The following is a 15,841-nucleotide window of genomic DNA, read 5'->3' on the forward strand; positions in this document are numbered from 1 at the left end:
CCAGCTTGGCCAACATGGTAAAATCTCGTCTCTACTAAAAATAAAAAATTAGCCAGGTGTGGTGGCACGCGCCTGTAGTCCCAGCTAATTGGGAGGTTGAGGCAGGAGAACAGCTTGAACCCAGGAGGCGGAGGTTGTAGTGAGCTGAGATTGTGCCACTGCATGCCACTGCACACCAGCCTGGGTGACAGAGCAAGACTCCATCTCAAAAAAAAAAAAAAAAAAAAAAAAAAAGATTTCATTTCCAAACGTAATGAGATATATATACTTATAATATTATGTTTACACTAAGAAACTTTTTTTTTTTTTTGAGATGGAGTTTTGCTCTTCTTGCCCAGGCTGGAGTGTAATGGCATGATCTCGGCTCACTGCAACCTCTGCCTCCCAGGTTCAAGTGATTCTCCTGCCTCAGCCTCCCTAGTAGCTGCGATTACAGGCATGTGCCATCACACCCAGCTAATTCTGTATTTTTAGTAGAGACGGGGTTTCTCCATGTTGGTCAGGCTGGTCTCGAACTCCCGAACTCACGTGATCCGCCCTCCTCGGCCTCCCAAAGTGCTGGAATTACAGGCATGAGCCACCATGCCCAGCCAAGAAACTTTTAAAATGTGGTAAGATATGGAGTTTACACATTCAGTATTCATTACGTTTTTCTTTTTAAATTTTACTTTTTCATTGAATCAGAGCTATCCAGAAAGAGTATTAAAAAGCAGTGACAGGCACTTATTTGAAAAACTCTCTGTTGAAAAGACATGCTGAGACACCTTTTTTTTTTTCTGGAGACCGAATCTCACTCTGTTGCCAGGCTGGAGTGCAGTGGTGCAATCTTGGCTCACTGCAATCTCCGCCTCCCAGGTTCAAGAGACTTTCCTGCCTCAGCCTCCCAAGTAGCTGGGACTACAGGTGCATGTCACCATACCCAGCTGATTTTTGTACTTTTAGTAGAGACGGGGTTTCACCACGTTGGCCAGGATGGTCTCGATCTCTTGACCTCGTGATCCGCCCGCCTTGGCCTCCCAAAGTGCTGGGATTATAGGCGTGAGCCACTGCGCCTGGCCGAGATACTTTTTGTACAGAGCCTGAGATATCTTATTGTGCATGGAGAAAAAAAAGAACCAAAGTTATCAAAGAAAACCAAACTCATTTCAAAAGGACATAGGAGAAATCAACCATTATCCTAATATTAAAATCAAAGATATTACACAAAAAGAAAACCATAGACCATTATCTCTTAAGAACACAGATGTAAATAATTAACAAAATATTAGCAACTCAAACCAGCAAAATATAAAAGAATAATACATCATGACCAAATGATGTTAATTCTGGGAATGTAAAGTGTAGCATCCAAAAGAAAAAAATATCATGCATGACATTAACAGAATAAAAGAAAACCATATTATCTCAATAACTATAGAAAAAACCCTACTAATACTATTAATATATTCAACCGCTATTTATATAGACTCAGCTACCAAGGAATAAAAGAAAGTTTGCTTGATCTGATAGATATCTATGAAAAACTACAACCAGTATCTTACTTGATGTTTAAGCATGAATAATTTCTCCTTAACATTAAGAACAAAGCAAGAATATTAGCTCTCAACATTTAATGTTTTATTGAAGGTTTTACCCAATGCAATAAGGCAAGAAAGAGATCAGAGATTTCAGAGGAAGAAGATAAATTGTCTTTATTCATTGTCAACATTATTACAAACTATACAATAAGGCCAGGTGCGGTGCTCACACCTGCAATCCCAGCACTCTGGGAGGCCGAGGTAGTTGGATCACGAGGTCAGGAGTTCGAGACCAGCCTGGCCAACATGGTGAAACCCTGTCTCTACTAAAAATACAAAAATTAGCCAGGCGTGGTGGCAGGCACCTGTAATCCCAGCTACTCAGGAGGCTGAGGCAGGAGAATCGCTTCAGCCCAGGAGATGGAGGTTGCAACAAGCTGAGATCACGCCACTGCACTCCAGCCTGGGTGACATAGTGAGACTGTGTCCCACCCCCAACCAACCAAACAAACAAACAAAAAAACTATACAATGAAAGGGTAAGGCTGATCCCCACCTAATCAATCTTAACATTACTAGACATGGGACAACCAGCTACTGTGTCTCTCTGATATAACGCAATAAAAAGCAACACAGCCACCATCTATGAAGTACTCTTGCTAAAAATGTTGAAGTTGAGTCTAATCAAGTAATCAAGCCCCCAGGCCAGCACTGAGTGCTATCCAGAACTTTCTATCTATGATGATGGGAAGTTCTGTATATGTTTTTATGTGTGTATATACATATATATTTTGAGACACAGTCCCGCTCTGTCACCCAGGCTAGAGTGCAGTAGCATGCTCTTGGCTCACTGCAACCTCTGCCTCCTGGGTTCAAGCTATTCTCCTGCCTCAGTCTCCCAAGTAGCTGGGATTTCAGGTGCCCACCACCACACTGGGCTGATTTTTGTATTTTTAGTAGAGATGGGGTTTCACCATGTTGGTCAGGCTGGTCTTGAACTCCTGACCTCAAATGATCCACCTACCTCGGCCTCCCAAAATGCTGGGATTACAGGCATGAGCCACTGCACCCAGCCTGTATATGGCTCTTAAGCACTTGAATTGTGGCTAGTGTAACTGAGGAACTAAATTTTTTTTTTTAAGAGACAAGATCTTGTTCTGCCACTGAGGCTGGAATGCAGTACAATCATAGCACACTGTAACCTCAAATTCCTGGACTCAAGAGAGCCTTCCAAAGTGCTGGGATTGCAGGCATGAACCACTGCACCCAGCTGAGGAACTGAATTTTTAATTGTATTTAAATCCAATTACTGTAAATTTAAATAGCCAACAGTAGTTACTAACACAGCTAGTATTGGATAGCTCAGCTCTACAGCTACCTTCCATTTACAGAAATGCAAAGGAAAAAGGAAGAAATTAAATTACACTAAAAGAAGTAAAATTACATGACAAGTAAAATGAAAAATCCAGAATATGGAGCACTCTATAGGGAGAACTGACCTAGTTTTACCAACCAAGTCAATGTCATGAAAAGGGAACAGGAGATAACTAAAAGGAGAGATTCAGAAAACATAACAACCAAATGTTTACTCCTTGTTTGAATCCTAGTCAAATAAACTACCTACAAAAAGACATTTCTGAGAAAATCTGGACAAGGTATAACATTAGGTATGAGGGTAGAATTATATTAATGTAAGAAGATACTCGTATTTTTTAGAGTTACATACTGAAGCACTGCAAAAAAGTAATATTTAAGATTTGCTTTAAAAATCTTTATCAAGAGCACAGCATAGAAATTTGCCAAATAAAGTATTATATATCTATAAAATGCAGTATTATGAACTTTTTAAACATTCAGGTTGTTTATCAAAACAAAAGTTGCAGAAATACAGCATGATTACCTTTGTGTGAAAGAAAGCAACAGGCAGACCTACATACATAAGAGGGGAACCTGTTAATTTTTAATTTTTTATTATTGTGTATTGTTTGAACTTTTCATTTTATTTAAATTTTGAGAGTCCTGCTCTGTTGCCCAGGCTGGAGTGCAGCGGCATGATCTCCACTCATTGTAACCTCTGCCTCCCAGGTTTAAGTGATTCCCCCACCTCGGCCTCCCAGGTAGCTGGGATTACAAGCACCTGCCACCACATCAGTCTAATTATACATATATATATATATATATATATTTATTTTTTTTTTAGTAGAGACGAGGTTTTGCCATGTTGGCCACGCTGGTCTCAAACTCCTGACCTCAAGTGATACACCCGCTTTGGCCTCCCAAAGTGCTGGGATTATGGGCATGAGCCACTCACCCGGCCTGAACTTTGTAAAAGAGCATTTTTTTTTAAAACACAGAAATTTGTCCAAAACACAAAAAACCAAAACCAAAAAACAAAACAAAACAAAACAAAACAAAAAAAACAAAAACCAAAAAACCCAGCAGGTTCTACCCAATGTATGAATAATCCCTTCTCTTTTTTTTTTCCTCACGCTGTTGCCCAAGCTGGAACACAGTACCATGATTAGAGCTCACTACAGCCTCCCAAGTAGCTGGGTTTACAGGCAAGAGCCACTCCATTGGCTTGAATGGGTTTTTTTGGAATACTTTCAATGATAAGGACCGTATTACTATATAAGGAGATGCACCCCCCTCATCACACAGCTCCAACTGCTAGAAGGTAAATTCTTAATATTGAATAGAAATTCATCTTTTCTGTATCTTCCAGCCCTTCAGTCCTATTTCTACCTAATTTCTAAAGCTGCACTATCCAATAATGGTAGCCACAAGTTACATGCAGTCATTAGACACTTGACAAGTGGCTAGTCTAACTTGAGATGTGCTATAGATGTAAAATACCAATTTTCCAAGACATGTTATAAAATAAAGGAATGTTAAATATCTCACTAATGTTTCATCACAATTACTGTATATCAAAATAATATGTTAGATAAATCAAATTCAATAAAATATATTGGGCTGGGCATGGTGGCTCATGCCTGTAATCCCAGCACTTTGGGAGGCCAAGGTGGACAGATCACCCGAGGCCGGGGGTTCTAGACCAGCCTGGACAACACGGTGAAACCCCGTCTCTACTAAAAATACAAAAAATTAGCTGGGTGTGGTGGTGGGCGCCTTTAATCCCAACTACTCAGGAGGGTGAGGCAGAAGAATCACTTGAACCCAGGAGATGGAGGTTGCAAGTGAGCCAAGATAGCGCCACTGCACTCCAGCCTGGGTGACAGAATGAAACTCTGCCTCAAAAAAAAAAAAAAAAAAAAATATATATATATATATAAAATAATAAACAAATAATAAAGTAAATTAAACAAATTTTAAAGATCTTCAGCAAGAGAAAAGGTGTAGTTGAAGCAAACACAGTAAGTGAATACGAATGGTTGATAAGTAGGAATTCATTGCCCAATTCGCTTATTTTTATCCATGTTTGAATTTTCTAATAACAAAACAGAGAACTAAAATGCTAAAAAAAAAAAAAAAAAAAAAAAAAAAAAAAAAAAGCATGAAAGATGTGAGGAGCAAGATTAAAGTATTCCAAGGTTCTTGTTCATTCCATAAAAAGAACATAGACTCTAACTGTAGACTTTAAGGAAAGCAGGTACAATAAAGGATTAATTCAATTAACAAAAGAATAAAAACAGAACACCAAACTTCTAAATCAAGAGAAGAAACTGAAAAAAAAGAATATAAAAAGGAAAAAAACAACAGTATCATTAACTTATCAATTATTCAAATATTTGACTGTCTACTAAATTCAAAGTATGGTTCATGAACCCTCCTTTTCAGGGGCTTCAGGGGTTCAAAACTATTTCCACAATAGCACCAAGACATTATCTGCCTTTTTTTATTATGTTGAAATTTATAAAGATGGTTCAAAAACAATAGGCAGCAAAACTTCTAGCAAATGAACATGAATCAAGGGAGTGATACCAACTGTACTAGCAGTAGTAGCCACTGCTTTCTCCACCACCACACATTCAGTTTGCTGTTTTTTATGATAGTATCACTTAAGAATGTCCTTCATGGGCCGGGCGCGGTGGCTCAAGCCTGTAATCCCAGCACTTTGGGAGGCCGAGGCGGGCGGATCACAAGGTCAGGAGATCGAGACCACAGTGAAACCCCGTCTCTACTAAAAATACAAAAAATTAGCCGGGCGCGGTGGCGAGCGCCTGTAGTCCCAGCTACTCAGGAGGCTGAGGCAGGAGAATGGCGTGAACCCAGGAGGCGGAGCTTGCAGTGAGCCGAGATCGCGCCACTGCACTCCAGCCTGGGCAACAGCGTGAGACTCCGTCTCAAAAAAAAAAAAAAAAAAAAAGAATGTCCTTCATGAAGACAGCACAAATAATTTTTAATAATCTCAGTACTTATACCATCTTTTTACACTCTGTATAAAGAAACAGGAAGTACATATAAAGTATTTCTGTTATAGATTTGAAGTACAATGGCTATTTTGAGGAAAAGCACTTGTACAATTGTTTGAGTTACAAGCTGAAACTAGCTGACTGGTAGATAAACTAAGATTATCCATATTTGGCCATTTGGCAGATTTGTTTATTAGGTTATCAAACATGAACAAAATGAGTTTGTCATTTAAGGAAGAACTGATCATTTTGAGCTGGACTGCTAAACAATACTTCTGCTAATACAGTTGGTACCACTGCAAGATTTAGAATTTTGGAAAACTGTATCTGACACAGTGAGCTTGACAGCTTTCTAACAAATACTTTTCAGATGAGGTCACTGGTAATATTAATGAATGAAATATTTTGATACACTGTATTGGTTGAATTCCACATCCTCAAATTCAACTAACCAGAGATGAAAAATATTATTTTTCAAAAATGAAAAGTTAACAGTACAACAATAAAAAACAATATAAATTGTAAAAACAATACGGTATAACTCTTTATGTAACACATTGTATTAGGTATTATAAACAAACTTAGAGATTATTTACACTATACTGAAGGGCCAGGTACAGTGGCTCATGCCTGTAATCCCAACACTTTGGGAGGCTGAGGTGGGTGGATCACTTGAGGCCAGGAGTTCAAGACCAGCCTGGCCAACCTGGTGAAACCCCATCTCTATTAAAAATACACACACACAAAAATTTAGCTGGGCGTGGTGGCGCATGCCTATAGTCCCAGCTACTTGGGAGGCTGAGGCACGAGAATCGCTTGAGCCAGGGAGGGGCAGGTTGCAGTAAGCCAAGATCACACCACTGCACTCCAGCCTGGGCAACAGAGGAAGACTTTGTCTCAAAAAAAAAAAAAAAAAAAAAAAAAGGAATACTGAAGGATGTATATGGGTTATATGAATACTAACTCATTTTATATGAAGGACTTGAGCATCCATAAATTTTGTTATCTGTGAGGGTTCCAGAACATCGATCTTCCACGGATATTTGGAGATGAGTATATATAACAAAATGCGCCAACATTCAGATCTGTATAACCCAGTGAACTGATATTTTTCAAATGACCAATGCATGATGTTACAAAATCGAAAGATCCATTCAGTTATTAGTGAAGTACAACTACTGACAGGGCTTTAGATGTCACATTGCAACTAACCTTTAAGAAACTACCACTTGTCAATTTTTGGTGTAGTACCAAAGAAGAATATCCACAATTATCTGAAAAAGTTATTAAAATACTCTCTTCCCTTCTCCAATTGCATAACTATATGAGGCTGGATTTTCTTCATATACTTCAACCAAGACAATATCCAGCAATATGCTGAATGCAGAAGCAGATGTAAGAATTCAATTATCTTACTACACTCAATATTAAAGAGTCTTGCACAACTGTAGAACAATGCCACTCAATCAGTTTTTTTGCTCGTGTTTTGGAAAATATAGTGGATGTCTATTTTATTCATGTTAATATGCACTGAGATTAATGTTATTTTTAATAAGTGGTGCTTTAAAATTTCTCTAAAATATAAATAGATGTAATAAATGTACTTTGCAGTCTTCAACAACTTTTTAAGACTGTAAATAAGTTCTGAGACGAAAAAGTTTGAGAATTAGTCTATTTTATGCAAGGCAGTAGGAGAAACAGGATCTCCATTCATCTGAGGTGAACTATTTAGTTATGTCCCAAGTATACAAGGGATGTGAAAAGTAAATGGCCATACATTCACTTACCCAGCTATTATGAGTAAGAAACTATTAACTGGGGTTATATACTAATAGCAGCGGTTCTCTAAATTTTTGACATTAAAAGCCCTTTTCTTCTATACAGACCTCTTTCTAAAAGCTAGTTTCTTTAGAGAGAACAACTGAATTTTTTTTTTTTTTTTTTTTGAGACGGAGTCTTGCTCTGTCACCCAGGCTAGAGTGCAGTGGCACAATCTCGGCTCACTCCAAGTTCCGCCTCCCGGGTTCATGCCATTCTCCTGCCTCAGCCTCCTGAGTAGCTGGGACTACAGGCGCCCACCACCAAGCCTGGCTAATTTTTTGTATTTTTAGTAGAGACGGGGTTTCACTGTGTTAGCCAGGATGGTTCTCATCTCCTCACCTTGTGATCCACCTGCCTTGGCATCCCAAAGTGCTGGGATTACAGGCATGAACCACTGCACCCGGCCGAACAATTGAATTTCATGCTAGAACACAACCACATTGAGTAATCTTTGTAAAAAAAAAAAATGAAATTGTCCTCAAAGCACAAACCAACAGAGTAATCCTTTTATTCTTTCCTATTGATGTTAGGCATGCAGTACTTTAATGTTAACATGTAAAATTTAATGTATTGCTTTTTACTTAGCAGCCTGCTTTCTATGTGCAGTTTTTCTATGAACATTCCACCACACTAAAGCCTAGTATCAGTAAATGTGTGCTATTCAATCTTGCTAATGAAAAATGCAACAATTTTATGCTTCTCACTTATTATAATGGTAAAAAATAATTGTGAGGATAGTCTTCAGATCAGTGAAATCACAAGAAAAACCAACATTTTCTACATGCAAAAAGTGTGAGTAAAATCAGTAGAATCTTTTTTGATGTCACACGTACTTAAGCAGCCCTCTCGCCTTTTGTTAGCTAGTGTATTCTGAGGCTAGGACACCTTCTGTCACACAGTAAGTATTCGAAAAAACCTAACAGATAACTGATAGTTAGAGCAGTATTACTTTTTTTTAAAGTAAGCACAAGCAAAAAACACCTATGGAAACAAACTGTATGTCCATCAAATCCAGAATGATTATATAAACTATGATACTTCCATCCAGTGTAATATTAATAACATTCTTTTTTCATTTTTCTTTTAAAAAAGAGAGTATCACTACATTGTCCACGCTAGTCTCGAACTCCTGGCCTCAAGTAATCCTTCTCCCTTGGCCTCCCAAACTGCTGGGACTACAGGCATGAGCCACCACACCCAGCCCCAGGAAAATTTTTAAACAATGAAGCAGAGCTATAAGTAACTAATATGGAAAGATCTGAGGCACATTAAGTGAAAAGAATTCGCTGTGAAAAATACATCAGAATAATACTTATGTGAGGCCAGGCATGGTGGCTCACGCCAGTAATCTCAGCACTTTGGGAGGCTGAGGCAGGAAGATCGCTTGAGCCCAGGAGTTCAAGACCAGCCTGGACAACATAGCATGACCCCGTCTCTACAAAATATTTAAAAATTATCCAAGCATTGTGGCACACACCTGTAGTTCTAGCTAGCTGGGAGACTGAGGCAGGAGGATCATTTGAGCCCAGGAGTTTGAGGCTATAATGAGCCATGATTTCATCACTGCACTCCAGCCTGGGCGACACAGCTAGTCTCTAAAAAAATAATAATATTTATGTGTTGAGAGGAGAATACATAAAATTAAGTATGGAGAAATAGTATCTAATTGCCAACTAGCCACTTCTAGAGAGAGTGAGTACGCCTGGGGGAAGAGAAAGGATGGTCAAGGGGAACTTAGGCTTTTTTCACATACTTTAAATTTCTTAAAATAATTTATATTCATGTAAATTGTCTGTACAGCTACGAATTTTTTTTCTTCCTAAATCATTTTTAAGAGAAGCCAGTGTTATCAGGCAGGGTCCAGGCCTATCTTTCACACAGAAGAAATTCACTATACAGAACTGGTTATACAAAACAGAGGAAAGTGAGGCAACCCAGAGACTAGTAACAGCAGGGAGCTTCTATGACTTCTAGCACTGAAAGGACAATAAGATGATGTAGTCTCACCATATCCCGGAAGCTCAGGATGGTGCTAGAACCATAGCAGGATCTGCTCAGTAGTAACTGGGACCATGAGAAGGGGCTGTGTTAATAGGACACAAGGGAGCTGTTGCTGGAGTTGGCTCAAAAAGGGACTGGGGAAAGACCCTGGCTTCTTCCCTCCTCTCACCCTCCAATCTTCTGTTAGTGCCTCCTATTAGCCAACTCCAGAAAGCAAAGGAGTCTAGGAAATTTAATTTCCTGCAATACAGAACAGAACAGAGAAAAAGCAGAAATGGATTTGAGAGCAAGCTAGAGGCCGATTAACAGAGTCAGTTATCAATGTATGCCCCAACCTCCTATATTCCATGGCAAAGAGGATACACACATAGTAGCTCACTGTCTATCTGTCTTACCTTCACTTAAGAAATAAGCTAGATTTGTAGTGGGCAAAGAACCTAAAGTACAAAATGTAATAGTAATTTTTTTCTAAGTAAATGATTAGAAATGCTGTATTTACTAAAGGAGCAAACTAACCAAAGCAAGTCACACGCATCGACTATATAAAATTTTGGCATATTAAATCTCTATATGCCTGTGAGGAATTTCTGAAAATATTTTTTAAAATAACTTTTTTTTTTTTTTTTGAGACGGAGTCTCGCTTTGCAGCCAACACTGAAGTGCAGTGGCGCCATCTTGGCTCACTGCAACCTCCGCCTTCCAGGTTCAAGAGATTCTCCTGCCTCAGCCTCCTGAGTAACTGGGATTACAGGCGTGCACCACCATGACCGGCTAATTTTTGTATTTTTAGTAAAGATGGTATTTCACCATGTTGGCCAAGCTGGTCTTGAACTCCTGACCTCAAGTGATCCACTCGCCTCAGCATCCCAAAGTGCTGGGATTACGGGCATGAGCCACTGTGCCTGGACAAAAGAAAATAACTTTTTAAAAATAAAAGTTCAGCTTAAAGACCAAAAATTTAAACTTATGTTGCCAACATGCATTTTTTTAATGCCTTCCTCTAAAACCATTTTAGACAAAATACTTAAAATCCACATCTTTTCAAAAAGAATAAAAAAGTCTAGTTTAGGAACTAAAAAAGAATTGTTTGATAAAAATTCCAATAGTGAGAAAGAAAATCCTAATTTATTTTTTTCTTAACTTTTATTTTAGGTTCAGGGGTAAATGCGATGGTTTGTTATACAGGTAAACTCATGTCATGGGGCTTTGTTTACAGATTATTTCATTACACAGGTATTAAAGGCCTAGTATCCAACAGTTATTTTTTCTGCTCCTCTCCCTCCTCCCAGCCTCCACTGGACCCCAGTGTCTGTTGTTCTCCTCTGTGTGTCCATGTATTCTCATCATTTAGCTCCCACTTATAAGTGAGAACATGCAATATTTAATTTTCAGTTTCTGCATTAGTTTGCTAAGGAAAATGACCTCCAGCTCCATTCATATTTCTGCAGAAGACATGATCTCATTCTTTTTTATGGCTGCACGGCATTCCATGGTGTACATGCACATTTTATTTATCCAATCTGTCATTGATGAGCACTTAGGTTGATTCCACGTCTTTGCTATTGTGAACAGTGCTACAATGAACATTCCCATGCATGTGTCTTTACGACAGAATGCTTTATATTCCTCTGGGTATATATATCCAGTAATAGGATTGCTCGGTCGAATGGTAGTTCTGGAAAAGCCTAATTTCATTTAAGCATTCTTTTGGTCTTAGACCAGGGATTAGGAAACTTTTTCCGTAGGGAACCAGAGAGTAAATATTTTATCCCCTGGGGGCCAGTCTGTGTCACAACTACTCAACTCTGCCACTGTGGGGCAAAAGCGACCACAGACAATATGTAAATAAATGAACGTGGCTGTGTTCTAATAAATCCATTTATCAGTACTGAAATCTGAATTTCACACAACCTTCCCATACCATAAAACATTCTTTATTTTTTTCAACTTTTAAAAAAATGTAAAAATCATTTTCAGTTGGCCCAGGCATGGTGGCTTAAACCTGTAATCCCAATACTTTGGGAGGCCAAGGCAGATGGATCACCTGAGGTCAGCAGTTTGAGACCAGATGGGCCAACATGGTGAAACCCCGTCTCCACTAAAAAATACAAAAAATTAGCCAGGCGTGGTGGCCTGTGCCTGTAGTCCTGGCTATTCGGGAGGCTGAGGCAGGAGAACTGCTTGAACCCGGGAGGCGAGGGTGCAGTGAGCTCAGATCGCGCCACTGCACTCCCGTCTGCGAGACATCGTCTCAAACAAATTAAAAAAAATCATTTTCAGCTTACAGGCCATACAAAATAGGCAGTGGGCCAAACATGGCCAATTCATTACCCTTTGCTGACCCTCATTCTTATACAAATTATGTTCAAGTTTAGGTGTGGTTTTTTAGCTATTTTAAACTGCTAAACAATAGCTAAATATATCTTTGTTTTTATTCCAATCTCTCTAACAGAGGTAAATTTTCAACAAAGTTGCCAGACTTTAAAAAATTACATATTCTTTAATCCAAAGAGAATTATTCAATAAATGCAAAGTAAGAATTCTTATGCAATATAAGAATATTCAATTTATGCAAAAACATAACAGCACATGTGAGAGACTCTGTTATTATATATTCAAACCAACAGCGCAAATGTAGAAAAACCTTGGCCCTAACCTGCAGGCACTCCATTTCTTTGGTTCACTTCCATGAGAAAGACAGGTGACCATCTATTCCATCACAAGTTCTGACTAGGGATGTCAAGACCATTATTGTTTACTTGACTGCAAAAGCCTATGATCTATGTTTAATCTGCAGGATAAAATCATAAACTCTAGGCAACATAATTTTAAAACTTCTCATAACCAAATCTTATCATAAGGCCTTAATATATAAACTAAATACATTTCTAAAGAATTCCACATTCATCTATTCTTCTACTAATCATTCAACCAATATAGTCCATTGGAAAGCTTGATGGTTTTGTCATGCTTTGACAGTTCTGCTCCCTTTTAAGTTTTTCCCTTATAGAATCCTATTTTCTGAATCTTACTTCAACATTTCACTTATAGCTGCCCAAAGAATGTTATCAGAAATAACTCCACAAAACCCAGCACTGTATTTACCATTTAAAAAAAAAGATTGTAGCTGGAAGCATTTCCCTTGAAAAGTGGCACAAGATAAGAATGCCCCCTCTCACTCCTATTCATAATAGTAGTGGAAGTCCTGGCCAGAAGAATCAGGGAGAAAAAAATAAAGGGCATTCAAATAGAAAGGAAGGAAGCGAAACTATCCCTGTTGACAGACAACATGATTCTAAACCTGGAAAACCCCAGTCTCAGCCCAAAAGCTCCTTCAACTGATAGACAACTTCAGTAAAATTTCAGGATACAAAATCACTGTACAAAAATCACTAGCATCCCTATATACCAACAACAACCAAGCTGAGAGCCAAATCAGAAATGCAATCCCATTCACATCTGCCACAAAAAGAGTAAAGTAACTGGGAATACAGTTAATCAGAGGGGTTAAAGAGCTCTACAATGAGAATTACAAAACACTGCTCAAAGAAACCAGAAATGATGCAAAAAAACAGAAAAACATTCCATGCTCATGGATAGAAAGAATCAATATCCTTCAAATGGCCATACTGCCCAAAGCAATTTGGATTCAATGTTATCAAACTACCAATGACATTCTTCACAGAACTAGGAAAAACTATTTTAAAATTTGTATGAAATCCAAAAACAGCCCAAATAGCCAAGGCAATCCTAAGCAAAAAGAAGAATGCTGGAGGCATCATGTTACCTTGCTTAAATGGTACTACAGGACTACAGTTACCAAAACAGCATGGTACTGATACTAAAACAGACACACAGACCAATGAAACAGAATAGAGAGCCCAGAAACAAGGATGCACTGCCACAACCATCTGATCTTTGACAAAACTCACAAAAAAAAGCAATGAGGAAAGGACTCCCTATTCAATAAATGGTGCTGGTATAACTGGCTAGTCATATGCAGATGACTGAAACCAAACCACTTCCTTACACAATACACAAACATCAACTCAAGATGAATTAAAGACTTAAATGTAAAACCCAAAACTGTAAAAACCCTGGAAGACAACCCAGACAATACCATTCTGGACACAGAAATGGGCAAAAATTTCATGACAAAGATGGCAAAAGCAATCACAACAAAAGCAAAAATTGACAAATGGGATCTAATTAAACTAAAGAGCAGTTGCACAGCAACAGAAATTATCAACAGACTAAACAGATAACCTACATAACAGGAGAAAAGTTTTGCAAACTGTGCTGACAAATGTCTAATATCCAGTATCTAAAAAAACTTAAATTTATAAGAAAAAATAATCCTATTAAAAAGTGGGCAAAGGACATGAACACTTTTCAAAAGAAGACATATGTGCAGCCAACATGCATATGTAAAAAAGCTCAACATCACCGATCATTAGAGAAATGCAAATCAAAACCATAATGAGATAACATCTCACACCAGTCAGAATGGCTATTATTAAAAAGTCAAAAAGTAACAGACGCTGGCGAGATTGAGAAGGGAACATTTATACACTGTTGGTGGGAGTGAAAACAGTTCAACCATTGTGGAAAGCAGTGTGGTGATTCCTCAAAGAGCTACAACTACCATCTGACCCAGCAATCCCATTACTGGTTATATAACCAGGGAATATAACTCATTCTACCACAAAGACACATATACACAAATGTTCACTGCAGCACTATTCACAACAGCAAAGACGCAGAATCAACATAAGTGCCCATCAATGACAGACTGGATAAAGAAAATGTGGTACGTACACACCATGGAATACTGTGCAGCCATAAAAAAGAACGAGATCATGTCATCTGCAGGAACATGGATGAAGCTGGAGGTCATCATCCTTAGCACAGGAACAGAAAGCCAACTACTGCCTGTTCTCACCTATAAGTGGTAGCTAAATGATGATAACTCATGGACAGCAAGAAGGGTCCAACAGACACTGGGATCTACTTCAGGGTAGAGGCTGGGAGGAGGGACAGGAGCAGAAAAAGTAACTACTGGGTACTAGGCTTAGTATCTGAGTGACAAAATAATCTACACAGCAAATCCCTGTGACATGAGTTTACCTATTTCACAAACCTGCACAAGTAACCCTGAACCAAAAATAAAAGCTTAAAAAAAAAAGAAAAGAATGTACTCTTCAAAACCCAACGCTGTATTTGCTATTAAAAAAAGATTGTATCATGAGGTCAGGAGATCCAGACCATCCTGGCTGACACAGTGAAACCCTGTCTCTACTAAAAATACATTAAGAATAATAATTAAAAAAAATTAGCTGGGCATGGTGGCGTGTGCCTGGAGTCCCAACTACTCCTACTTTATGGTGGCTGAGGCAGGAGAATGGCGTGAACCTGGGAGGTGGAGCTTGCAGTGAGCTGAGATCGCGTCACTGCACTCCAGCCCAGGAGAAAGAGCAAGACTCCATCTCAAAAAAAAAAAAAAAAAAAAAAGACTGTAGGCCAGGTATGGTGGCTCACACCTGTAATCCTAGCACTTTGGAAAACCAAGGGGAGGATTGTTTTGAGGCTAGGAGTTCAAAACCAGTCTGGACAATATACCAAGATCCCCTCTCCACAAATTTTTTTTTTCTTTTAATTAGCCAGATGTGGTGGCACAAGCCTGTAATCCTATCTATTTGGGAGGCTGGGGCAGGAGGATCGCCTGAGGCCAGGAGTTTGAGGCTGTAGAGAGCCATGATTACTCCAGCCTGGGCAACAAACCAAGACCCTGTCTCTCTATTTTTTAAAAAAGAAAGAACTTTTGGGAGAAATTTCTCAGGCAGTGCCATTGAGGAAGGAATGCTTTTCTCACGAGACTTATATGCCTTTTATATCTTATAGATGCTATATATACCATAGCCCCATATAAAATAGTATTTTATTTAGCCACTAGGAAACAAAACTTTCAGAGTCCGCCTCTGGTAACAGTGAATGAACTGAAGGATTATATCTACATGTATTTCTATAATCAGCTTCAAATTCCTGAAATCTTTTTCTTGAATTTTCTTTTGAAAAAAATCCTAATATCATGTTCATGTAAGCTATCTCAAATAAAGTGGGCATAAGC

The 15,841-nt window shown here is 38.6% G+C and overlaps 2 protein-coding genes across 7 annotated transcripts in view; one reads left to right on the plus strand and one right to left on the minus strand.

The window, feature by feature from the left end:
* PTRH2 (peptidyl-tRNA hydrolase 2) overlaps positions 1-15,841 on the plus strand; it is a 1,137,200-nt gene that overhangs the window by 604,601 nt on the left and 516,758 nt on the right. The gene's annotated exons all lie outside the window — the stretch shown is intronic.
* Positions 1-15,841, minus strand: part of MED13 (mediator complex subunit 13) — a 126,165-nt gene that overhangs the window by 71,446 nt on the left and 38,878 nt on the right. The window lies entirely within an intron of this gene.

This window comes from Macaca thibetana, chromosome 16 (genome assembly GCF_024542745.1).
Source record: "Macaca thibetana thibetana isolate TM-01 chromosome 16, ASM2454274v1, whole genome shotgun sequence".
NCBI lineage: Eukaryota > Metazoa > Chordata > Mammalia > Primates > Cercopithecidae > Macaca > Macaca thibetana.